The 26387-nt window shown below is 56.5% G+C and overlaps 1 protein-coding gene across 7 annotated transcripts in view; it reads left to right on the top strand.

Annotated features, from left to right (window-relative positions):
• The window catches only part of LRRN2 (leucine rich repeat neuronal 2), a 77690-nt gene that overhangs the window by 29056 nt on the left and 22247 nt on the right, over positions 1 to 26387 (top strand). For 2 of the 7 annotated variants that reach the window (XM_070266227.1, XM_070266228.1), the window contains 3 exons: positions 1775 to 1973; positions 2223 to 3707; positions 3817 to 3944. The exons of 3 other annotated variants lie outside the window; for them this stretch is intronic. The gene's annotated coding sequence lies outside the window, so the exon portion shown is untranslated. Of the gene's footprint in view, positions 1 to 1774; positions 3708 to 3816; positions 3945 to 26387 lie in introns of those variants that run through there. 2 more of the 7 variants (XM_070266229.1, XM_070266230.1) reach the window with 2 other exon arrangements.

Genomic DNA, 26387 nt, shown 5'->3' with positions numbered 1-26387 from the left:
CTGGGAACGCAGCTTCCGGGAGGTCTGCCTGCCTCCCTGGGGCCGGGGTGCCTCTGCCTGGCCTCGCTGCCCCCACCTGCCTCACTGCTCTCCGTGTGGGGCTGTGATTCTGTGCAGCTGGGAGGGGCTCCAGGGTCCATCTGCCAGTCACGGGTGGGTGTGGGAAGTGGCCTTGCATCATTTAGTCTACCCCACTCCTGCTAAACATACCAGGGCTTCAAGAGGGAAGGGACTTGCTCAGGGTCACGCTGGGACCTGGACTCAGCAGAACACGTGGCCCGTCGGGCTGCCACTTGGCTGTCTCCCCTCTTCTTGGACGTTTCTCTCCTCTCTTGCCTGTGGCGTGCACCCAGCACAGTGCCTGGGACACTCACAGCTGCAGGAAGGAAGGAGGAAGCAGCCCGGAGCCCCCTCCACCGCCTTCTACCACGCCCCTCCCCAACGCCACCTCACTCCTGGTTAGGGCGGATTGATTCGTCCACACTGCTCCCCGATGCTGCCTCACTCCCGGCCAGGTCCAGTGATTGGTTCCTTCCCGCATCGTGCATTATGCCTCCCTGTAGCTGTGTGCTGGGACACAGATGAGACCCTCACTGCCCTCGAGGCCCTCACAGCCTGGTGGCTTCTGAGTGGGGCTGTTCAGCCTGGGTCCCCAACTCCTGAGAGGTCGCTCTTCAGTGAGAACTGACGCTAAACCCTGAGCTGTGGCGGGTGAAGGAATGAACCCTGGCCCTGGGCTCCTGCCTCTGGTTGCAAAGTGACCCCGAGTTCGTGCACGGCTTTGAGTCACTGCTGCTTGAGGAGTTGGTTTGGAATCAGGACCCCGAGTTCTTGTCCTGGCTTTGCCCTTGACCCCGTCTGTGGCGTTCCACAGACCCCTCACCTGCCTCCTCTGTCCTGAAGCCAGGGCCTTGGCTGTGCTGCCTCCACCCTTGAATTGTGACTGACAGAGCCTCATCCCCGCTCCATGCGTAGTGGAGGCAGCGTGGCTGGTGGAAGGGCCCTGGTGTGGTCCCGAGCAGCCAGGGTTGGGGCCTGCCTCTTCCACCGGGGGCCCTGAAGTCTCTGCGCCGCCTCTTCCTCATCGGTAAACTGGGGAAGGTGGTGACCACCTGCCTGGTAATGAGGCCGTGCAGGTGAAGGTGTCTGCAAATCAGCGGACGAGCACGGGGTGCCCACCTGACCCCCTGAGTAAGACCTGCCCCGCCGCACGAGAGGGAGCCACTGTTTGCCCTGTCGTCACGCCTGCTTCTCAGGTGCCATCCTTCAGTTCAGAGGAAGCGCTAACCTGAGGCAGGTGGGGAGGTGGGAAGCGCATGGAACTGGGCATCGGGAGAGGAAGGGAGGTCGCCTCTCCAAGCCTCAGATTCCTGCGCCACTGGATTGGGTCAGCTCTCAGGCTTCCAGCTGCGAGATCCCGCAGTTGAGAGTTCTCCAGCAGTGAGGGCAGCCTGTGAGTGGCCCCAGTTCCAGCCGTGTCCTGCTCAGGTCCCTCTTCCATTGCCTCCTGAGGGAAGGCACAACTGGCTGCTCCTCTCCCGCGTTCTCTGTATTTTCCCCATCGTCTGCCTCCCAGCCAACCCATGACCCGACCCGTTCCAGTCCCGTATCGTTTCCCCATTGCTATCTTGCCTTTGGTGTCTTTAGCTGGGCCACCTGCCTCCTCTCCCTGCGCTGCCCCCACCCCGTGTCTGCCTCCCCCAGCTGCTACATCTCCCTCCCATCCCCTCCTTGGCCTGACCCCAGGGAAGGTGTTGGGTGGTTGTGTCCACAGCCTCAGCACCTGTTCCCCTGGGAGGAGCTTACAGCGCCTCATCACATGCCTGTCTCGTCACTGGAGGAGAGAAACCAGCCCCTCCAGCGTGGCCTGCTCCTCGTCACCGGACATTCTTACCTGCTGTGCAGCGTGACCTGTTTCCTCCAGGTGGCTGGGACTGTCTCCTGCACGTGGAGCTGCTCGGACATGAGAAGAGGTGCGATAACACTCCGCTCTCCCTTCCCCCTCATGGTCCATCCTCGTCCTTCACCGTCAGTTCGAACCTCCCCTACCCACTTGATGATGGGGTCGACAGAAGTGAAAGCTGCTGGGTGGTGAAGTGGGTGTCGGGGAGCGATGCCGGGACCCGGGTTCTCGTCAGCCTCAGCAGTCACCAGAGCGGTCCTCGCCTGGGATCTCCGTCAGCGGTTCTCAGAGGCCACCTCCGGAGTGTGTGAACTTGCAGGTCCCTGCGTCTCAGCTCCAGAGAATCCGATTCCAGAAGTCCAAGGCAGATTCTAGGACTCTGCAGGATCAACAAGCGCTCTGCTGGCTGTTCTGAACCTGATTCTGGCTTCAGGGGACCAGGGACCCCTCTGTGTGAAACGTCGCTTGATCTGCATCTACCACGAAGAGCTCTTGTCTCCAGCTCTTCCAGACCTTGGAGTTCAAGGTCAGACAGGGAAACTCAGCCCCCCATCCGCAGACTCAGTCAGAAGCCTGGAGGACTGGGCTTCAGGTTGCTATCAGCACCCTCTCTGCCCTGGTCCCCCTAGGGATCCTGATCTCTATCCCCACCCAGCACTGGCTTGGCGAGGTGGGGGCCTCTGGAGAGGAGCAGTCTGGTTGGGGGGAGCAGCTGGGAGCAGGGACAGCTCCGGAGGAAGGAGATTTACTTCCCCAGGGATTGGGCAGTGCTGTGATGTTCCTGGCTCAGGGTTTTAAGGCTTTCCCCACCTTTTTAGACACACTTTGGATCAGAGCCCTTGGAGTTGCTGCCCTGGGCTCACTCAGTGCGTGGTGTCCCCTGGCAGGTCAGAGCACCGTGTTGCACCCCTGCCTTTGGGCCACTGCTGCTACTGCCCTCACCATGACTCCGGTGAGGAAACTGACACCCACAAAGGTTAGGTAATTCCGATTAAGGGTCATCTAGCTTTGGGAAATCATCTGCCCCAACCTCTTCATTTTATAGCCGACAAAACTGAGGTCTACAAAGGGGTAACAGTTTCCCAGTTTCCCACAGACAGCCGGTACAGAAACTAAGTGTGCAGCTAACTAGTGATGAGGCTGGGAGAGCATTCAGACCTGTGCCCGGGAGCAGGGTTTATAGATGGTCCAGGTAGCTGGTATCATGCCGGTGTTTTCCGTATTTAATCCTCACAGCGACCTCACGAGGACACACTATATTTTCATGTTTGATAAGATGAGGAAATTGAGACTTGGAGAGGTGAAGAGGCCTTGAGTGAGTGGTGGAGGCAGGATTTGAGCCTCTGTCTTTCTCATCCAGTCTGTGCTAGCGCTGTTCCATAGGAATATAATGCAAGCCACGTATGTGATGTTAATATTCGAGTAGCCACCTTAAAAACGTAAAAGGAAACAGGTGAAATTAATAACACATTTAATCCAGTATATCCAAAATATTAGCATTTCAAAATGCAATCAGCATAACGAGTTTATTAGTGAGATATCTTGCATTCTTTTCCGTATGAAATCTTCACGAGCTGGTGTGCACCTGCATGTGGAGCACGTCTCGGTTTGGACCGGCCACACTCCGGATGCTCGAAGGCCACACGGTGGACAGCGCAGAGTGGACTGCTGCTGCACTCTGCTGAGGCCTGGAGCGCCTGCCTGCGTGGAAATCGGCACCCTGCCGCCGCCCGCTGCTGCCCTGGCATCCTGCTGTCCTCAGGGAGCAGCCTGCTCTTCTCTGGCCTCGCCTGCCGGCCAACCAGTAAGCCCCCCACCCTCCTCAGCTCACTCCTGGAGAAGGCCTTGTTGTCAGACAAGAACCCTTTAAACAGGTGAGACAAAGGTGGCAAATGTCCCTCCTTCACATTCAGGCTCCATCTGGCTCTCCGGGCCCTGTTGAATGGCACTTCTATCAAAACATCTCATTTGGAAACGTCAGAGTGGCTTTTGAGAAGTCATCCGTCCCCCGACAGCGGCTGACAGATGGTGACAGCACATGGTATCTAGTACACTGTGGACAGTGTCTTTTGCAATTGGGTAGCATTTTATTTATTCAACATGGCGTGAAGTCTCTCTGAAAGGAAAGAAACTGTTAACCCTGCCACACCAGGCTCCTCAGGCCTCCTCTCCCCTAATTTCCAGCCTCTTTTTCCCTGCTTGCTGCTTGCCTACCTGGAGTCAGAATCTTCCAGTCACTGCAGGCCATGATCGGCGGCGCCTCCCCTGCTCCCTGGCCCCCCAAGGAAGCCATAGAGGCTGCTGCTGCCTGCCGGCTCTGAATGGAAGTGCTTGGGGCTGCCCATGAGTCTCACCGGGTCCTGAGACAGCCCCCGCGCAGGAGGGGCCCCAGCCGTCCCCACAGCCGCTCTTCCTTCCTGGGCGTCACTGCTGGTGTTCCCCACCCGCCCCCCAGTGCCCTAGACTCTGAGATGAGGAGAGCTGCCCTCCCTGAGAGGCTGTGCTGCTCCAAGCTGCCCACTACCCCGCGGGCCTGCCATCCCTGTTTTCTCTCAGCTTCAAAGGAAACAAGAGTAGATTTTTTAGAAAGGAACGTTCACTAAAAACTAAAGGAAAACAATAACGTGCCCCCCAAAACACCCGAAAAAGCATAGAAATAAGTCCCAAGTTTTTTCAGGTCAACATTTCTGATCAAAAGTAAAGGCGCTCAAGTCTGTGATGAGATGGGCTGGTTCAGGCCGAGCCGCCTTCCCCCACTTCACCAGTGTTGGGAGTCCCCTCTTTGCTCACCGTGGGGGGCTGCTCCTCCCCTCCCCGCGTTTCCTCCCCGCCGTTTTGGGGGTTGAGGCTGTGGCCAAGTAGTGCAGGTAACCAAACATGGTGGGATAGAAGCCTGGTGGCGCGCTCTGAGTCAGAGGGAGAAGGCGCTGTGCTAAACTAGCCCTCCCTTGCCGTGGGGGATGGTGGCACCAGAGAGGGTTGGTTGTAACCTAAACCCCGTGTGGACCAGCGGACCCACATCCAGACATGCTGGGGAGCGTCTGTCGGGTGGCACGTGGCAACTGATTCATCCCCTTTGTCTTCTCACCGGTGGAGGAGAAACATCACACACGCAGGCACACACTGTGTGTGTCTTTCCCATCCCTGTTTCCTCGGGGGCTGTGTTAGGATTTCTGGAGAAGGCAGCATCTTGTCAAGAAAAGGACTCTTGCTCTAGAGCCGGACCTACCTACCTCTGTGCCGCGTCTGCCTGGCGCTGGGCAAGGCCGTCGCCTCGGAGCCTCGGTGCCCTCGTCTGTGAAGTGAGTCAGGATGCCCATCTCGCAGAGCTAGCCCTAACCCTGCCAGGGTGCCCGGCGGTGAACTCCCTTCCTGTCCCTCCCCCTGTGCAGGTGCAGGGGGAGAAGGTTCCGGGGAGACGGGAGTAGACCAGCGTGAGATCCAGATGGGAGGAGCCCACAGCCCTCTCACTGTCACCCAGCCCCCGCTTCTAGTCCAGACGCAAGCTAAGCCTCCTCCAGCGGGACCCAGGCTCGCCACCCTTGAGGGGACTGCCACCTTTACAGGAAGCCTTCTGTCAAGGGGCCCTGCTGCTAGCCGGGGTCCACCACACCGTTTCTCTCTTTCCCCAGCCCACATTCGTTGAGCCTGACCTCGGGCCAGCCCCGGGGCAGGGTGAGGGGAGCTGGCCAGAGCAGGCCTGGCCCCTGCTGGGGAGAGAGGTGGAGGCCACTCGTGGCTCCTCTAAAGCATGGCAGGTGCTGTGGGAGAAAGAGGAGGGGGCAGCTGTCACCAAGGAGATGACAGTTGAGCTGGCACTTAGAGGGTAATTAAGAGCTCCCTGAGCAGAGAATGGGAGGACATTCCAGAAAAGGTTCAAAGACCTGAAAGCACGGGGAGAACAGCTGGGTCCTCTATGCTCTGGGGGGAGGGGGGGGAGGTGCACCTGGAGGGGGGCAGGGCTGGGACTGGGGGGCTGCACAGCCACCAGGGGCCTGCCCTTTGATGGAGGGGAGCCCGTGACCTCTCATCACAGGGGAGAGATGCAGTGGAGGCTGCGCGATGCGGCCGGAAAGCCCAGTGGCAGTTGTGGGGCGTCGGGAGGGAGTGCCGTGAGGGACGCTTCCTGGAGGACAGGAGGTCCGGGCAGCCGTGGGGGCCTGGCAGGTTGTGGTCAACATAGGGAAATGGCTCTGACTGCCATTCCCTCTTCCCGATCAGCCGAGCCCCGGCGCCCCCTTTTCTGTGATACCGCAGTGGTACAGCGCGTGCCTAGAGGGGCACGCGTGCCTAGAGGGGCACACGTGCCCCATGCCTCCTGGGAAAGAGAACTCATTCCTGAGCTCCTGCTGTGTGCCAGAATTACCTCATTTAATCCTCAAGATAACTCTGTGAGGTATTATTCCCATCTCATGGATATAGAAACTGACATTCAGAGAGGTTAAGTAATTTGGTCAAGGTCACACAGCTAGTAAGAGGCACAAGCCTCTTGAACTCAAGTCTTTCATATTCTGAAGGCTTTCTTCTTTCCACTCTGCTGTGCAGGGCATTTGGTTCCTAGCTTCCTGAACCTGAGCTCCTTCTAGCCCCTGGGGTTCTGGAGGAATTTGTATGACATTGATGCTGCCTTCATCCTTAGAAGGCTGTCACTGGAGTGACGGGAACAGGAGATGTGCAGCCGTCACAGTGGGAAGAATGAGGCAGTGAGGGAGCACCTCATTGCTGCGTCTGGATGGGCGGCGGCCGCGGCTCCGCCTGGCAGGGCCTGTGATGGTTCTGCTTCAGCTGTTTCCCCAAACTCATCCGAGGCTGCCCTTTGAGCAGGTGGAGTCCAGGCCTCAGGATGCCCACTGGGCCCTGGAAGATGGAGTCGCCTTTGTGGAGCGGGGCCGGCCGTCCTCAGAACTGACCGGAGCAGAGCGCAGGCTTCTCCCCATCTTGTGGGTCGTGGACCCCACTGAGAATCTGCCACAAACTGTGGCCCTTCTCTCCAAAACACTGCACTCTGCACGCACACTCACACACACGTGTTTGCACAACGCTGGCATTTCCAGACTTCGGTCCATCTGTGGACTCGAGAGATTAGGCTTTCTCCCTGGAGATGCCGGGGGAGTACATTTATGGTCACACAGCTCCCAACCGTGGCTCCTTCTGACCCCTCCTCGTCCTGCCGCTCCTGGAAGAAGCGAAGGAAGTAACTCGGATCCAGTAATTTCCTTTCAGGAGTGTGGGGGGAGGCTGAAGGCACTGGCCAATGAGAGCTTTGGCTTCTCCGTCTGTGTAAATTGCTCCAGGTCCCTGCCGCCCCCTCGTCTGTCAGGACGTGGGTGGGCTGCCCCAACAATCAGGAGTGGGCTCTGTGTCTGAAAATTTCCAGGTGCCAAGCTGCTCGGGATGCTGGCTCTGGGAACGCCGGGAGCTCCACCTTGCGCTGAATTGACTGGAAAATGCTTTGGAGGAGAGGAGCCCGTTGCTGCAAGGCCCTGAGGTCCTCCTCCCTTCCTGCCTCGGCCGCCTCTCGCCCGCGCTGTCCCTGCCCGGTGGGAAGCACTTGCGCTCCTAACAGAGCTGCCTAATCACTTATTTAAACTAGACGTTTGGTGCGTAATGACTCCTGGCTGGGACCAGAGAAGGCCATGAGCCATCCTCTGTAGGGACCAGACCTGCGGACATGTCCCGCTGGCTGTAGCAGCCGGGGGCGGTCCTCCCTGAGGCAGTGCCGGCTGCATGGGGGAGCCCAGACGTTTGGGGGGTTTCTGGGGACTGCACAAAGACAACTGACACTTGCTCCCTCCTTTACCTACTCTCCTCCTGGGGGGTGATGGAGTGGGGAGGGGGGAGGCGTAGTGCCTGGGGTCCTTTCCCAGCTCTGCCAGTGGCTCTTGAAGGGCAGCTCCTGCGACAGGTCAGTCCTGTGTGCACCTGCACTTGCCTCCCAGCTGGAGGAGACAGAAAATCTGGCAAAACCTGAGGCTTCCCAGGCCCTGGGGTGTGGCTATGAAGCCCAGCAGACTTGCTGTTGGCCCAGAGTTATTAGGTCTGGGGAGAGAGGCGCTAGAGAAATAGAAGCTACAGCCGTGTTAATTATTATTATTTCTATCATTATTACAGAGGCGAATGTTCCCCCTGTTAATTCCCTGGGAAAATGGCTGTGAAAACGAGCTGGCACTGCCCAGGCCTTGTGCCCAGGAGAGCAAGCACTGGCGAAGGAAGCACTGGCCTCCAGACCCGCTCCCTCCAAGCCAGCCAAGCATGCACTCTCTGCCTGCTGCCCCCCCACACACGCACGCTTGTGCACGGGTGCACATGCACACTCACACATGTGCAGCCCAAGCTGCTCCAGCTGAGAGGAGGTTGCCTAGCTCCTGAAGCTCTTGTTCTTTTTTTCTCTTGTGATGAGAACTTTTAAGATCTGCTCTCTTAGCAACTTTCAAATATGCAATACGGTGCTATCAACTATAGTCGCCACGCTGTACGTTACATCCCCAGGACTTACTGATTTTGTAACTGGAAGTTTGTACCTTTTGAGCCCCTTCACCCATTTGGCCTCTCCCCACTCCCTGCCTCTGGCAACTGCCTGTCTGTTCTCTATATCTCTGAGTTCAGTTTTTGTTTTGGGGTTTTTTTAAAAAATTCAACGCATAAGTGAGGTCGTATAGTATTTGTCTTTCTCTGTCTGACTTATTTCACTCAGCATAATGCCCTCAAGGTCCATCTGTGTTGTTGCAAATGGCAGAATTTCCTTCTTTTTTATGGCTGCATAACTTTCCATTGTGTGTGTCTATATATGGTGTGTATACACACACACACACACTACATCTTCTTTATCCACTCATCCATCGATGGACACTTAGGTTGCTTTTGTGTCTTGGCTATTGTGAATATGGTGCAATGAATGAATGAATGGGTGCACTTGTTTTTATCTCAGTGGAGGAAAACTGTCCAAGCAAAGCCATGTGAGGTTTGGAGTATTGGAAACCCCCTGCATTAGTTGTTCTGGAGCTTTCTGTTTACAAGCACACACACATCCCTCCGCAGGCTCCCTCACAGCCTAGCAGTTGATGTGGTAGTTAAGAGTGAGGTCTTCCATGTCACATAGTGCTGGACTTCAATTGGGGCTTCTACGTGTACTAGCTGTGTGATCTTGGGCAAGTCGCTTAACTTCTCTGAGCCTCCATTTCCCCTCCCGTAAATATAACACTACAATTCTCATAGGGTTGTTGTGTGGATTAAATAAGAAAAAAAGCTTTGTGAAAGGCCCAGCAGATAGTCAGCGTTCAATGAAGGGTGCCTATTCAAATTGAAGGCGCATGTTCTTTTTCCCATCTTACAGAGGAGAAGAAACTGGGGTTCAGTGAGATTGTCCCATGGGTGGAAAGTGATAGAGCTGGGATTAGAACCTCGAGGGTCCCGCCCAGACGAGCTCTCTTCCTGCCAGTCCTTCAAAGGCGGCTCATTCCCTGGGAGACTACAAAGTGGCCGTGTGGACCTGGGCATCCCTGGAGTTAGCCTGTTGACCCTCCGCTGCCACCAGCTCTGTCCTCCCTGGCCTAAACACACAAATGGCCACCCTTCTGGGGACTTCTCGAAGGGCTCAACTGGAGGGTGCCTACAGTCGAGGCTGAGTCTCTGCCAGGTGGGGCAAGGGAGCAGGAACAGGTAGACCAGACCTGGGAGCCAGGTGGAAGCCCCAGGGGCTGGTCGGGGCAAGGGGAGGACGGTGCTGGATGAAGAGCAGGGTAGGGAGAGTCCAGAGAAGGGGGGCGGGGAGGGGATGGGGCTGGACAAAGAGCAGGGTGGGGAGAGTCCAGAGAAAGGGGGGCGGGGAGCGGACACAGGCCTCACAATGAGGGGCCGCGTGCTGGGCTCCCCTGGCTCTGTGTGCTGCAGCCCCTGAAGCCCCTTCCAAGAGGAGAAGCCGCACACTCACGGGCCCTCTTGACCCTGTCAGACAGTGACCGCACATCCTTAAGCTTGGGGGCAAATCCAGCTGTTAAATTTACTTCTCAGCTGTAATGTGATTGTGAATTTCTGGTCTATGAATTCTGTCTCAAAGCTGTTAATTTATACGATTATGTAATAACATGCATGTGTATGTGTGTGTACATATGTACATATACACTTGTACATGTATGTACACGCATAGAAATATGCTGGGGTTGTTAAAAGAGCCCTGGCTCTTGCCCCTTACTAGCTGGATGAGCTTGGGCGAGAGGCTTAGCTCCTTTTGGCCTCAGTTTCACCATCTGACAGTGGGGTAGTATAATAGAGCCATCATGAGGTCTCAGAGGGCAGTGGCGAGGGCCTGGCAGAGAGTAAGCACCTCCTGGCTTCCGCACGGCTGCGCGAGGTGCGTGGCACCGCCCATTTGAGCCCTGAGGAAGGTGAGCCTAGGCAGGTCCAGGGGTAGGCACTCCCCCTTTCTCAGAGTGCTCAGGTGGGGCTCAGTGCATGTTTGCAGAGGGAAGGCCTTTCTCCCCTTCCTGGTGCAGCTCTGGGCTCTCTCACTGAGCCCGGCTGACCACCTGCGTGGCCCAGGAGCCGACTGAGCCCTGGAGGACAGGGAGCCTCTCCAGAGCTGCCCGGGGGCCGTGCTGGGCTCCCTATGCTTGCTCACACAGGAGGGACGCCCAGAGTCCCTGCCACGGGGGGCAGTCTCAGGGTGGGATCCTTCACAGGCTCACAGAGCCCTGGAGACCGTTGGCCAGCCCAGGGGCAGGACTGCAGGGGTGGGCTCCCAGAGACAGGCCCAAAGTCCTCTCCACTTAGGGCCGAGTAGGCGTCATGTAGTTTCTTGGCAGGTCATGCCTTTTTGGTTTCAAGCACTCTTACCAAAGAAGTTCTTCCCCACATCCAGCCACAGTGTCCTATGCCATATCATCTGGTTTCCTAGCCTCTGGTCCTCAGAGGAGATGGACTTGGCTTCAGGTCCCAGCCAGACACTCTGGGAGGACCAGGAGGAGAGGTCAGGGCCCCTGAGCACGTTAATGAGTCCTCGGGCCGGGGTCTGACCTTCCATGAGGCACGTTCACACATTCTAGGCCTGGTAGGTTAGGAAATCAGGGTCCTGGAGAGCCTGACTCCCACCCCAGCTTCACCCTGGAATTGTCTTCCTGGCTGGGAGATTTGAGTGGAGCCCACTCTGCGGGGAGGAATAGGAGGAGACCACCAGCCTTACGGGGCAGCAGAGGGCAGTGCCAACCGTCTGCGCTTGCTCCTCTGCTCCGTACTCCTTGCAAGATCTTGGGCAAGCTGCTTGATGGCCTGAAGCGTCAGTTTCCTGGTCTATAACCTGGGGAGGCTAGAGTTCCTTCTCCAGGGGGTGGGAGGGTTCAGTGAGAGGATGTGTGGGAAGCACTCAGCTTGGTGCCGGCAAGTGAAACGGGCCATTGTGAACACAGAAGCTGGGGGGCAGCCCTGAGACGTCGCGCGTGGGGCGCTCTGTGAACGTACTACGTGGCACCAGTGCTGCAGACCGTGCTCCCAGACTGCTGCCTGCAGCCTGGTGCCAGGCGTGGCGCTCGGGGGAAGGGAGCAAGCAGTCTCAGCTGGGGTCCCCCTGCGCTCAGTGAGTGCTTTCATGAAGCTGAAGGGAGGCCACCAAAAGCAGAGAAGGGAAAAGAAAACCCCAGCAAATTCTCGTCTGTGCTCCGCAGCTCCTGGGGGAACTGAGCCGCATAATACAATGAGATTTAATAAAATGCCTTTAACTCACAAAGTTTGTCTGCTGCCAGCTCCTTAATTAAATTGCCTAATGCTGCTCTGCAAGGGCAGCACAGACTCCCGTGTTTAAGGAGCAGGGTGTTGCCATGGCATTCCCTCCGCAGGGCCAGCGGGTGTGTGGGAGCATGCAGATGTGGCGTGGGGTCGGGCCCCTGCCCGCGTGTCCTCCCCGCCGCACACTCACACACAGGCACACACACGTGTGCTGTGGTGGTCAGACTCTGGTCTGGTTTTCCTGGGAAAGGATTTCATCCTTGCTAAGAATGCTGAGCCCAGGCTTGAGAAACGGCGACTTGGGGCCATTTGAGCAGAGCAGAGCTGGCCAGCTAGTATGGCTGTGGCGGGTCCAGGCACAGCCCTGGGCACTCAGGGCAGCCTGTGGGGCCTGGGGCAGCAGGCGTCTCCCCACCATTCTCTCCCGTGAAAGCAGCTGCCTCCATTTCCCCAGGTGCACTGTACAAATGCACTTGTCTGTGTGCACCCCGACTTGAGAAGAGTGGGGAAGCGTGGACTGGAGTCTTCTTGGTTTGGTGAGAAAGGGGTATGTTCTTTCACACATGGAGGGTGGAGGAAAGAGAAACTCACCCACTTGTGCAGTTTCCCTTCAGATACAATGGTTCTCGGTCCTGGCTTCACCTTAAAACCAGGTGGGGATTTTTCCCCAGTGTTTTGTTATGGAAAATTTCAAACATAGGGCAAAAGTTGAAGGAATGTTGCAGTGAGCAGCCGTGCACCCACCACTTAGATTCTGCCATTAACCTTCTCCTAGACATGCTTTATCACATCTCTCTCCATCTCTCCATCAATCCTTCTTATTTTTGGTGCATTTCAAAGTAAATTGCAGACATCAGTACCCTTCTCCCTGAATACTTTAGTATCAACAACTGTGGAGTTAAATTTTTGTTTACAGTCTTTTTTTCTCTATTGATGTAAAATTTACATACAAAGAAATCCTAGAGAGTTTTTTCTTTTTTAATAACACCACTGCATCCTACCCGCCAAGGTTGATTTAATTGGTCTGGAGTGGGACGTAGGCATCAGTATATTTTAAAAGATTCCCATATAATTCCATGGTGCAGCCCAAGTTGAAAAACATAGATAACAGGAGGAAAAAGAATGGCCATTTTTATCCCTGCACGCCCGGCCTGTGCCCTGCTTGCCTTGCAGCCATCTCCCCCTCCTCCGGTTCTCTGTGTGTGCCTCACACGTCTATGTTCACGCTTCTTTCAGGGTGACCTCTGTGTCCACGTGAATCTACTTGTTCTCATGTTAGTGTTACAGGGCTCTCATCGTCTAATGTATGTTTACCAGGGGTAGAAACCATTTGAAACAGTTCAGATTCTGTACATGTCACAGCAATGAAGCCATACAAATTTTCTTATGATGGTCAGGGTACTTATGGTGACCGGATTGTGGAGATGGATGGAGGAGCTGGTGATGCTAATGGAGGGTGTTCAAAGTGATGTGTGGTGATGGCAGCCAGCCTGGGGGTGGCAGGGGCCGCAGTGGGGCTGGTGATACTGATAAAGATGGTGGGCTGCAGGTGGGTGACCACGTGGCTGCGTGGTGGTGAACCTCAGTGGCGGCAGTGTGGGGTGAGATGGTGGGCTGCAGGTGGGTGACCACGTGGCCACATGGTGGTGAACCTCAGTGGCGGCAGTGTTGGGTGAGACAGTGGTGGTTCTCGTGCGATGCTGCTGGCATCGCCCTTCCCTGCGTGTGCAAACACATGCTCATTCGCCTCACTGACTCCCATCTGGGAAGAGTGTTGGTTGTCACGTGGCAGGAAGGTTGGTTCCCCCATTGGGGAACCCCACTGCTGTAAGGTCCGGCTCCTTCTGAAATTCTGGGAGACCACCTGAGGACCTTCTCCGACTGGAGCCCTGGGAGAGGCCCCGACGGCGCGGCAGCAGCTCCGTGCTTGGCCACCCTGTTCCACTGCACTTTACAGTCAGACTCCAGTGTTTAGTACCAGCGATCGTCAGGAACGTTTATTTGAGATGAACAGTTCTGGGAGCCAGGCAGACTTGGTGTGCCAGCCATCTCACGATCGATAGAGGTTTTATTTGCTGCCTGCGTGGTTTCCTGTTCCTTTCCTGCCTGGTAGGCTCGAAGGAGGGCAGAAGAAGAGTGGCCTGGGTCCTCCTCCCTGGCCGCAGGCCGTCAGGGCAGAGAGGGGTGATGGCCGAGCCCTCCTGACCTCTCCCCGCCTGCGCCCTCTGAATTGTCCTAGGCACCAGGCTGCGAGAGGTTTAAGGATGAGAGTGAGGTTGGGCTGCTAAGACTTACTCCTTTTTTAAATATATAAATAAGCCCAGAGAATGATGCTGAAAAATACCTTTAAAATAATGTTATCCAACCCTGAAAGGGGTTTTACAGATGAGAAAACTAGGGACAAGTGGGCGGCACACAAAATCCCTGTTGGGAACGACAGTAAGATACCCTCATGTTTACATTCCCTCTCCCAGCGCCAAGACGCCTCACGCCGGGACCTGGTTAGACCCAGACCCGACTTGCGGGTCGCCGGGGGATCTCCTGCCCCTCTGACAGCCGGCCTGAGCCTCTTCCCAGATTCTTTCCACCAGCGATGAGCCTGGTGACGCCTGTGTAGCACATTCAGCTCATAGTGCGTGGTTCACACCAGCCTTTGCATTGGATCTGTACGACAGCTCTGTCTTATCCCCATTTCCAGAGGAGAAAGCTGAGGCTCCCAGAGGTTAAGCATCTAGCCAAGCTTGCACAGTTAGTAAGTGGCAGGTGGGAACTACAACCCAGGGTCCCAGTGTTTGTCTCCTGGGGCTGCGCTCGCAAACTGGGTGGCTTCAAACAACAGGAACATGTTGTCTCCAGTTCTGGAGGCTAGAAGCCTGAAATAACAGCGCCACCAGCACCGTGCTCCCTCTGTACCTGTGGGGAGGATCCTGCCTCGCCACCTCCGAGCTGCCGGGGCTGGCCGTTGGTCGTGGGCGCTTCAGTCTCTGTCCCCGTCATCACGTGGCAGTCTCTGTGTCTGTGTCTAAATGTCCCTCTTCTTATAAGACACCAGTCTTATTGATTATAAGGGATTATAAGGTTATAAGATTTTAATTAAATTTAATGTTATGTTTAATGTTTTAATGTTTTAATGTTATAATTATAAGATTATAGGGCCCCACCCTAATCCAGTATGACCTCATCTTTACTTGATTGCATCTTCAAAGATACTTAATTTCCAAATTAAGGTCCCATTCACAGGTACTGGGAGTTAGGACTTCACTGTGTCTTTTGAGGGGACTCAATTCAACCCATCACAGTCCCCAACCCAAGCCTGTGGCCCTCACAAGATGCCATTTGCATCCTGGGCTCCATCCTGTCCATTTCCTCCTCCCCATCTTCTGCTCCCAAGGACCAGGTACTCCCCTCTCCTGCAACGCAGAAAGTGGGGCTGGCTGGGAGCACCTTTCATCTTCCACTCTTCCCGAATTATTACAAGCTACTAAGGTAGGATCATGAAATATAGGTGGGCTTTCTGTCTTTTTTATTCCCAGACAGTAAAAATCATTAAAGCTTGCTCTTAATTAGTTTAATTTCGAAGCTTCTAAATATTGATTTAACCTCCACTCCTTTGTACTCCCCGCAGTCGCTGAATTATGCCTGTTATTGATCACGGGCAGCAGCGTTTCCATCCACCGGGCTCGGGGGCCCTGGGAGCTGCTGGTCCCCCAGTGGGTATGCTGGGCTCAGAAGGCATGGACAGGCGTGAGAGAGTGGGAGCCCCTGCCAGATTAGGAAGGGCCTTCCCTTGCAGGGGGCTGCTTAGTAGGCCGGGGGCCAGTTTCTTTCTCATGGGTTGGCCCGGGCTCAAGGGAGTTTGAATGAGGAGAAGTCCACTGGGAATCTCCACCTTCCATTCTGGGCTAGAGGAGAGCTGGGCAGCGTTGGGGGAGGGTGGTGTGGGGCCAGGGTTTGGAGCACAGGCTTTCGCCTCAGCCAGAACCTTGTTGAAGTCCTGGCTTCACAAGCTGGATGTTTTCGGGCAAGGTGTCCACCCTGTCACATCTGTGAAGTGGGCGAGTAATCCCGTATCCTAGTTGTGGTTACGAACGCTCAGTGCAACCACTCAGGCCCCTAACCCATGGCCCCGCTCGTCATCTGTCCTCAGTCAAGGGCCGCCGTTATCAGCACTGCTGCCCACCGGGGAAATCAGGACTAGACCTGGAAGCACGCTGTCTTCTAGCCCTGGCTCCATTACTGGTTTGCTGTGTGACCTTAGCCAAGTCACTTAACATCCTTTCCCTTAAAATGAGGTGATGGCACCTAAGACCTTACAAGGCTCTTGTGAGGATCATATAGGCTCGCGGATGTGGGAGACTTTGAACTGAAGCTGCGTCCAATCCCACTAGATTGTTGTGGTTATTGATGGCTCTGGTGCTCACAGCCTCAGATGCCCCCTCGGCCGCCCTCTGCCTGCGGTAGCGTGTCCAGACCAGTCTGGCTCCGGCCGGTGCTGCAGCCCTTCAGCACGTCACCCGCACTCTGGGGGTCCACCTCACGGCGTCCCCTGGACGTGCACGCTGCCTTCCACAGCTGTGCTCTGCTGGCCTACTGAAGCAGGAGACACTTCCTTGTAAATTTTTTTAAACAACTTTATTGAAGTATAATTTTCATACCATCGAATCTGCCTGTTTTTTTGTGTGTGTTTTAAGATTGGCACCTGGGCTAACAACTGTTGCCAATCTTTTTTTTTTTTTTCTGCTTTATCTCCCCAAACCCCCCTGTACATAGTTGTATATCTTAGTTGCAGGTCCTTCCAGATGTGGGATGTGGGACACCGCCTCAACGTGGCCTGACGAGCGGTGCCATGTCTGCACCCAGGATCCGAACCCTGGGCCGCCGCAGCGAGCACGCGAACTTAACCACTCGGCCACGGAGCCGGCCCAATCTGCCTGTTTTTAGTGTAAAATTCAGTGAGGTTTAGTAAATTTCCTCTGAATTTTTGCCCAGCTTCTCACATGAGGCAGAGTCGTGTTCTCTCCTCTAGGCCGTGCCCTTGTGGACCTTGGTGACTCCTTCTCTGACAACTCTTATGCTTTACTGGAGTGTTTTTTTAAATCTGTGCCTCCCCCTGCCCTCCGCATAACCTAGTACCCCAGCCCCTCCCAGTGCCAGCATACCGTTGGGCTCTATTAACACTCATCGGGCAGAGCGTCCCCTTGTGGCCAGGACAGAGAAGGTGAGGGGTCTGGAATACTGGAGTGTTGTCTGTCAGGACAGTGATGAGGAGCTCTTCATATGCATAGCTTTACCAGAGCTTTCCGCCGGCACTGTTCTTATTCACAGAACTCTAATCTCTGCTGGAGGGGCCTTGGAGATGACCCGGGGGGAACTCTCAGCACCAGCCCCCATCAGAGCCGCCTGGAGGGTTTGCTCCAACACGGTTGCTGGCTCACCTCCGTTCCCGATTCTGGAGGCCTGGGGTGGGCTCGAGAACCCAAATCCTAACACGTTTCCAGGAGAGGCTGACACTGGTCCAGGGCCCACAGTTTTAGGGCTGGTGCTCTAACCCATCCCTCACTTCACAGATGAGGAGCCCGGGCCTGGAGAGGTAAGGGGACGGATTCCGAGGTCTGTCCCTAAGCCGGGACGAGAACCCAGCCCCGTCCTGTCCTCTACCACGGGCTCCCGCACCCTGACCTCTGCTTCCCGCTCTGGCTTCAGAGAAGCTGGCTGAGGGTAGAGAAGGTCGGATGGAGCTTCTGAGAAACGCTCTGCACAGGTCTGACCCCGATCTGGGGAGGGGACTGCTGAGGGAGAGCCCAGTGGGACTGGGGAGGGGTCCCGGGAAGGAATGGTCAGGGCAGGCCTCGAAGAGGTGGTGCGGACTGACAGGCCGTTCTCACGGTGGCGAGGGGGCCAGAACCGCGGCGGGGCCTCAGCTGCAGCCGTCCTCTCCAGGCCTGGCCGCCAGAGCCTCCGGAGGAGGAGGCGGGAGCCCGGCCGGCCCACAGCTCCTGCTCTGATCTCTCTCGGAGCTTCATCTGGAGGCCTGCTGACGGGATGGGTGGGTCTCCTTTCCTCTCCGCCTTGTCCATTTTCATTCTGGTTTCATTTTCCTTTTCCATTGGAAGAGGTTTGGCCTTTCTGCTTGTTTAACCGGTTTGTTCCCCATTCTCTCTGCCTCTTTCTCTTCGGCACCCAGGCCCCAAACCTTCTCCCCAGGCACCCCCACCCCACTATGCCTTGGGGGGGGGGGGTCCCTCCCTCTGCACTGCAAACCCTGGAGAGGGGAACTCACACCTCCAGCTGGTGCCCATTCACCTCAGACCACACTGGATACCTGTCGGGCTTCCCTCTCTGTTAGTTCTGGGGCCACGAGCCACAGAGCTGCCCCGGAGGAGTGCACCGTCTGAGAGAAGATGAGCATAGTATTGGACGTGGGCTGTTCGAGGATGGGGGAGATGCAAGGGATGATTACTCGGGGTGGGCGGTGCTCAGGGAAGCCTTCAGCGACTGAATGTGCATTGAGACCCCAGAGGTGGGAGGGATTCCTGAGATACACAGTGAGGAAAGGGACTTCTGGGCAAGGCCCCTGCATGTGCAAAGGCACGGGGGCAGGAAAGAGCCTTTTTGCATCTCTCTGGAGCTTTCTCCTCCTTTCCCCTGCACCTAGCTACTAGGGACCCACTGTGTCTGAAGGGGTGTCCTGGGGCCCTGGCTACAGGAGCTAGCCCTTCAAGAACGCTGCAGGGTCTGCCCAGCACCTCATCTGATTCTGGGAAGGAATTAGAGGGGGAGGTGGGAGAGGCTCAGTGGCTGGGCTGGGCTGCCCCTCCGGCTTGTGCCTGGGGCCAGCGTAGAATGTCTGGGCTGCCATCAAGCCGGGACACTTAGAACTCTGCTAGGAGGGGCCCTCTGCACCCTCCCAGGGAGCATCTGGGGAACCAGGAGCTGCTCGCCTGAGCTGGGAGGAGCTGGGTTGTTTATGGGTGAGCGCTGTGCCAGGCATCGGCGAGCTTCCATGAGCCGAGTCCTAGAGCCACCCTGAAGACCAGAAACTAGACCCCGGTTGGAGGCCTCAGGGAGGGCTTATAGTTGACGCAGGAGAGGGCAGCTCCATCCGGAAGGAGTGTCCGCCTGCAATGGGAGGGCTCCCAAGAGAGGGTGCCCGGCTTAGAGGCCACGTGACCATCAGCAGGGCCAGTCTGGTGCTGGCCTGGAACGAAGGGGGTTTAGAAGCCAGGGGCTGTGCCCCACCACACTGAGGTGGATAAACAGGGAAAGGGGTCTCCTGAGCTCCAGGTGCGTTACAGACATCATCGTTTCACTTTTCCCCGGTGAGGTAGGCTTTCTGCCGGGTTTCAGAGGAAGAGCCTGATGAGGAGAACATTCAAGGTCACACGGCCAGCACCGGGCTCTAAAGGCCTCATTTGAGGCACTACGCGAAGCCCTCAGAGAGGTGGCTGGAGTCCACAGGATTTCTGGAGGGGCAGCCTGAGACAGCTCCAGGTGGGTGAGGATCAGAGCCCCCGGAGGCATAAACCTGAGTCAGAGAGAAGTGCCTTCTCCCCCGAGGGGGCTACAGTGGCCGCACAGTGGCCAGAGCGGGGGGCAGGGCGCCGGCCCTGTGTGTCCCCTTCCAGCTGGCGAGTAGGCAGGCGGAAGAGGCCCGAGCCCAGACTCTGACCCACCTGGTCTTCTGGAGCTCTGAAACAGCCAGCCAGCCCCTTCCTCTCTCCCCGCCCTGCACTTCCTTGCCTTTTTTCCTTCCTTACCTCCCGCTTTTCCCCCTTCCACAGATGTTTTCTGAGCTCCTACTGTGTGCCAGACTGTTGGAGGAACTGGCACTTGGAGCACAGTTCTTTCCCCTGAGAGGCTCACAGTCTGGTGGGAGAGACAGACAGTAACCAGCCAGTTTATGATGGGGGGATGCGGGGCACAGTCGGAGCCCAGGAGAGGGGCGGCGGGGTCAGAGAAGGCTTCCTGAGGATGGGCAGGCGGTCAGCAGAGGCCTGGCAGCACCTGGCAGTGGGACTCAGCCTGGCGCTGCTCCCTGTGCCCTGGCAAGCCGGCTCCGCTCCCCTGAGCCTTCTTTGGTGCAGTGCAACCAGACAAAAACAACTGTGTGCTGCCCGCTGGCACCCCCACTCCTAATTCAGAAGGAACAAGCAGGCTGCCTTCCAGGCTTCCACCTCTAACACCCTCCCTGCGGCCCAGCCAGCCGGGGACCTGGGCACACAGACATTTCTGCTCGGGGACAAGTCCCTTCCCTCCCAGGCCCAGGAAGGAGTTTTTACTGGAACACGGACTCCTCTCACTCCAGCAGGAGGGGCTAGCGAGGGTGGACATGAGAAAGCTCGTCCTTCCCAGGAGATGCCCACCCCCCACCATCACCCATTCTTGGAAGTCAGCTTCAGCACCACCATCATGGAAACAGAATGGGTTTCCAGTGAATGAGACACACCTGCGCCCAGATTCGGGCTCTCCCACGCCCTAGCCGGGAGGCTTCGGGCTGATCCAGTAGCTTCACTGGACTTGAGGTTTCTCATCTAGAGAGGACCTTTTTCACAGGGTTGTTGGGAGGATGGGAGGAGGTACACAGAATGGCCAGCAAACAGAAATCCTGGCTCATAGAAGGCGCTGGAGAATGTCACGTCTTTCCTCTGGAACTTTGCTTTATATCATCCTTCCAGTGGCATCACCAAGAGTTAAAGGGACTCACCAAGAGAGACACTCAGAAAATAATGGTTGTCAAGCTTTTCTATTTGGGACCCAAAGCAAAAAATGCATGATTTTGCATCATGTCCCTGTACACGTGTGTGTGCGCGCACGTGCGTCACAAAATGCTTCTCAAAATAATGCCTAATCTAGCTACATACAATGCACTCTGATATTTACTGTTTTATTTCACTTTTTAAAAAAATGCAGATCATGACCCACTTTGAATTGTTTTCATGACCTGCTAATGGGTTGCGATTCACAGTTTACGCAGTAGAACACGTCCCACCCCTACAGGGAAATTCTGCGCTGCGCGCTGGGCTAGGCTCTGGGGATGCAAAACTCCATCACCATCGTTCCCCGGAGAAGCTTCCAGCGGGGCCGTGCAGGCACACTCGCACGCAGCCTGGCAGCAAGGAAAGTGCTATGTGCACGTCTGTTCAGTCTCAGGGACGCCGCAGGAGTAACCACCCTTCTCAGAGGGAATCGTGGAGAGAGCCCCAGAGGAAGTGGCATTTGGGATGGGTTTTTATGACTGAAGAGGAGTTCAATAGTTGAAGTTGGGGAAGGGCTTTGCAGGCAGAGTGAGAGGCCGGAGGTGTGGAAGGAAATAGCAAGTCTGATTTGGCAGGAGCACGGGGTGTCTGGGAATGAGAGGCTCACTCTAGGGTGAGGAAGAGAGACCGAAAGAGGCCATTGTAGGGTCCAGACAAGAGATGGAAAGGGAAAGTAAGTGCGAGCACTGTCGGGGTGGGGGTGGGAGGGGCAGGTCAAGATGGCAGCGAGATTTCCAGTCTTGGAGACTGGTGGATGGTGGCGCTGACTGACAGAGATGGGACCGAAGGAGCAAGAGCAGGTTTGGTGGGAGAAGCTGGACTTGGGATAAGTTGAGGGTGAGGGGCCTCTGAGACGGCCGGGCTGGGAGGCCCAGGGGCAGTTTGAAGCAATCTGGGTCCCTGGTTCCTGGCCACCCCTCAATTGTCCTCTCACCTGGTGCCCCAGACTCTGTGGTGAGGAGACCCAGGGGTCGCAGCGTCCTCCCAGGGGTGGCCCAGAAGGGAGGTCGGATGAGGCTCACAGGGCTACAGTACCGCCTGAGCAGGGGGGAGGCGCTCGCACATCTCCCCGCCCCGAGGCAGGGGGGCACTCAGGCCCAGGCCTAAGGATTCCGGCCCACCAAGGCACAGAGCAATTTCTAGATATGGGAATTGTAGGACAAGAAAGAGGGACCAGTCCCCCTCCCCGGAGATCGCTGATGAAGCTACAGCCCAGTTTGAAGCATGAGGATGAATTAAGCGAATTGCAAATCTGAAGTTCTGGAGTTCCCTGGTGCCAAAGTGGGCTATTTCACAAGACCCTGCTCCCAAACTGTGATGGAGAAGGAGGGGACGTCTGGGTTTAAAGGATGAAGCTGGTTGATGGTGGTAGAAATCAGGACAGTGGCTCACTCCGGGTGGCGGCTGGATATTGCCTGGGAAGGAAGCTTCCCCACTGCTGGAAGCATCCACATCTTATTCTGGGTGGGGCTGTACCAGTATCTACAAATGTAGAAATTGGTTGAGCTGTACACTTGGGGTTGGGGCCATTTATGCACTCTCCTCTACATATGTCATACCTCGATAATATGAAAAAAGTTTATTACAAAAGGTGAGAGAGAAGTATGTGTAAGATGGAATGAGAGGTGCTTCGTGCACTCACACCCCGTGCTCCTCCCAGCAATTCTGCGAGCAGCGTGTTGTCCCCATTTGCCAGCTCAGGCGTTGGAGGTGCAGGTGACCACTCTGCCAAGGTCACACAGCAGAGGCAGAGCCCGGCCCAGACTCTGACGCAAAGCCCAAGCTTCCTCCCCTCCACCACTCCTCCCTTGCACCAGTTACTTATGGAATTCAGACTCCAGATCAACGCTGAGGTCTCCTCCAGCTCTGAGGTCCTGGTTGTCTGTGACTAAATGAGAGGTGGGAGTGAGGAGCCATACTCACATCCCAGGAGGCACTGGAGGCCAGGTGCACAGATGGGGTGCTGGCCCCCCCTCCCTCTGCATCCCTCCCACCCAGCACTTATCTGCTGGTGAGGAGGCCGGAGTTTATCAACGATACGCTCAGTTATGCTGCCCTTCTGTCTCCGCAGCTCAGGGGGGCCCTGGCACTGAAGCAGCGAAGACCAGGCAATCTATCACCTGTCCCCCACCAGCCCCTCCCCCTGGACGCTCGGCTCCCAGGGGCTGGGCGGAAGGCACCAGGGAGGGCGGAGGAGTGGGGAGGAGGCGACGGAGAGACTGCATCCGTGGGCAACCCTGTTGCCTTGATGTGGCCCCAGGGCTTTCAGTCTCCTGTCACTGAAGGCCATGGCTGGCCAGCAGTCCCTGCACCAGGAGCAGCCCTCAGCTCCCAGTCAGGAGGCAGGCTGAGGTCTGTGGGCAGCCTGCTGGCTGTTGGTCCCTCTGGTTCCAGGCCCAGCCACGCTCACATAGGAACAGGGCCTTCCCCGTGCTGTCCCCCAGGGAGTCACGCTGGCCGGAAATCAAGGAATGCTGCTGAGGGGCCCATCAAGTAGCCACAGGGAGGAGGTGCTGAGGGCCCAGGTCACCTGGAGGGGTCCGCACCCGAGGCAGTCACTCCGAGCCCCCCGTGCACACTGCTCCTGGGAGGCAGGCATCCATCTGCCGGGCGTGACTCCAGAGAGCCAAAGACCTGTGTTCTAATCCAGACCTGCCACCTCTCAGTCACTTAACCTCTCAGAGCCTCAGTTGCTTCCCCTGCAAAATGAAAGTGAATAATCCCTTCTCTGTCTACACACAGAGCTGATAGGGGACTACACGTTTCACTATTTGTATCCCTTGGGTACCCTCTGCATGCTCAGGCCTACACTTGGTGCTGTGGGGCACAAAAAGCACGTAAGACACCACCCCTGCCACAAGGAGCTTCTCATCCAGTTGAGGGAAATGTAGACGTGCTAGTCTGAACTCGCACTCACGCCGGAAGATTATGGAGAGAAAACAATTCGCTTTCCCCGCAGCTCCTGGCAGACTGCTAACCAGCCTGCACGAGTCAGCCTCGTGCCCAACAGCCTTCAAAGGGGGCGGCCGCGGGTGGGCAGTGGTCAGTCCCATCCTGGAGGGGCCTCATGGAGGCGGAGGATTGGTCTGGGCCCCTGCCAAGCCTTGGGGTCAGAGGTGCGAGCAAACGTGAGTCATCAGTCTGCTGCCCCTCTCTTTCGATGGGCTCCAGACAACTGCCTCCCCCAGCCACCCGCCCACCCCAGGGCCCAAGGAGGAGGGTGCTGCCAGTCTGTGGAGGTCTCTGATTAAGGGTTGGTGTGTGTGTGTGAGAGGAAGATTGTTGCTGAGCTAACATCTGTGCCATCTTCCTCTATTTTATGTGGGATGCTGCCACAGCGTGGCTTGGTGAGCAGTGCTCAGTCCACACCCAGGATCTGAACCCATCAACCCTGGGCCACCGAAGCAGAGCACGTGAGCTTAACCACTATGCCACCAGGCCGGCCCCGTCTAATTAAGTTTTAAATGGTTTCTTCATCACGAAGGTGTTAGAATAAAGCATTAGAGGAGGGGAGATGCCTCAGCTCAGGTAGGGTCTGAAGGCCAGGGAGATGCATGGGGCCTGGCTCAAGTTCCCTCTCCAGCCACTCCAGCCTTCTCTCCTCTGGACAGCTGTCTTGGGCTCTCGAGACCCTTTGTGTTGTTGGTCCTGCCAGAGTGGCACTCTTTAAATGTGTGATGTGTTCTCTATTTCTGCTTACACCTTCCACCCCGCCTGGGGGCTGCAGTGGCCCACAGTGGGCCAGCTTCATAGGGCCTGCTGAGCCCTAGGATCCAACTTCTGCTCCCCCTATGAAGTCCTGTAGCTGGAGAGCCCCCCACCCCTGGGGGGGTGAGTGGAGCTGGAAGGAAACTAGCATTATTGAGCTCTTCTGTGTGCACCACACTCAGCTCCTTAATCCTTATGGCAACCTCATTTGATGCCTAAGGAGCAGCCGCTCAGACCAGTCCATATCTCTTCCAGGGCACTCTGGCTGGAAGTGGTGACAGTGAGATCTCTTTGCTGGTAGGTTCTGCTGTGTTGTGCCAGGTCTAGGCAGGAGGCAGGGCCTCTGGTGCCTAAGTGACAGGCCCACTGGCCTGAGATCCACTTCCCTGTCAGGCCTTCCAGGGACCCAGCTGTCCCTGCTGCCTCTCCACCCACACAGCACACCCACGAACTGTCTCCTCCTTCCTGACCGCGTCACCGGCTTGGATGACCGGTTCCAGGCTCCCCTTGCACATGCGTGTGCGCACATGTGTTTGTTTGCCCTGAGTTTTACGTGTCAGTGCACACACCCCTACGCAAAACCTCTGCATCTGAAGCCACGGGTGCTTTTCCCACCTTCAGAAATAGCTGCAGCAGAAGGTGGGAAGTAGTCAGATGTAAGCAAGCACCCGCTCTTCCGCTGAGGGAGGGTACCACGCCTCCAGCTGCCCCCCTTCCCAGCCTCAGCATCCTGGAAGCGGGATGGGGGGCAAAGAGCCTCCGTGGCCAGCTGAGGGCACCTGCCTGGAAGGTGGTAGGAGACACAGCCTCCTGCAGCTCCAGGAACAGGCAGCCAGCCTGCTGGTGCAACAGCCAGTGCACCCCAGGTGCCCAGGTGAGCGCGGGCCAGGCCGGGGGTGGAGCAGCATGCTCTAAATGATGCGGGCTCGGCTGGGGCTGGACCCCTATCTCCTGCTGCCTACCAGCTATGTGACTTAAGCCAAATTCTTTAACTTCTTCTGAACCTCAGTTTCTTCATTTGCAAACTGGAGGTGTTAGCACTTATGTTGTAGACTCGTTATGAGTTAAATGAAATAAGACACTCAGAGTCTTTGAAGAGTCCCGGCAAATCACAGGTGTTCAATAAGGTTGTGCGCCTCCCTGACGCCTGCAGCTGGAAAACTACCCCAGTCAGACTTGCGGGAAGGAGTCGGACCAGGCCCAGGGGTGCCCCCATTCTCCCCCATCTTGGTTCTAGGCCACAGTGGACTTGCCTCCAGGGCGATGCAACCTGGCCGTGGGGTCTGAGAACCCGGAGTGGTTACCGATGCACGGGATGGATCCTACATTGTGGTAGGGGTGGGGGCCTGACCTCCTGCGGGATAGGGGCCCCAGAGCCCCAGAGATTGATTCAAACAATAAACACTCACTGGGCACCTGCCCTGTGCTAGAAGCATGAGGATGAGCAAGACAGGTCCCTAGCAGGGGAGACATTTCCAGCTAATGTGGTCAGGGCAGTGACCCAGGAGGCATGGGGCACTGTAAGAGCACAAGGTGGGCCCCTTAGCCAGCCAGGGGTAGGAAGGTTTGGGAGAAGCTTTCTGTAGGAGGTGACTGACCACAAGTTGAGTCTTGAAGAACAAGTAGGGGCTGTCTGGGAGACAACAAGGAGACATGAGAAGTGGGACGTGTCAGGATAACTTCAACCCAAAAGGGCTGTGCACAGTGTGTAAGTGGGTGGCAGCAAGAGAAGCCAGAAGTCAGGAAGTCAGAAGCCAGGGCCAAGTCACATGAGGTCTTACCTGCAGGGCTGAGGAGTTCAGACCCGGGCTTCCTAACCTCACCACCTCCTTCCAGGCCTCTGGGCCAGGCTTTTGGGAAAGGAAAAGCCCCTGCGTCCAGGCAGGGAAGTTGGCGAACATGGAAGCTGGACCCTACCCCGCGAGAGCCCACGCAGACCTCGGGCAGGACACCCCACTTCCCCAGCCTGTCTGAGTTGGGGGTCTGGGTCCAATGCCTCTCAGCTTCCAGAGCCCTGGGAGCCCAGCCTGGCGTTTAGAAGTTACGCTTGTTTCTACCACCCCCTCCTCACCCCGCTCAGGGGAGGTCTGGGAAGTATTGTTGTATTTTCCGTTTACTGAGTGAGCCAAGGAGTGGGGAGGAGAGATGTGAGGAAGCTGTGACATCTACTCTGCACCTCTCTGGGCGCAGAAGGACTCTGGAGATGAAAGCAACCCAGCCATCCCCTCTCCTCCACACACACACGCCTTTCCCAAGTTACCCTGGAAGCTTCCAGGCCCAGCCTCTCGCTCCTGCCCTGCAGA

The sequence above is a fragment of the Equus caballus genome, chromosome 5 (genome assembly GCF_041296265.1).
Source record: "Equus caballus isolate H_3958 breed thoroughbred chromosome 5, TB-T2T, whole genome shotgun sequence".
In the NCBI taxonomy this organism is placed as follows: Eukaryota; Metazoa; Chordata; class Mammalia; order Perissodactyla; family Equidae; genus Equus; species Equus caballus.
Note: the sequence above shows the minus strand (reverse complement) of the source record. Positions and strands in the feature narration are given on the sequence as shown.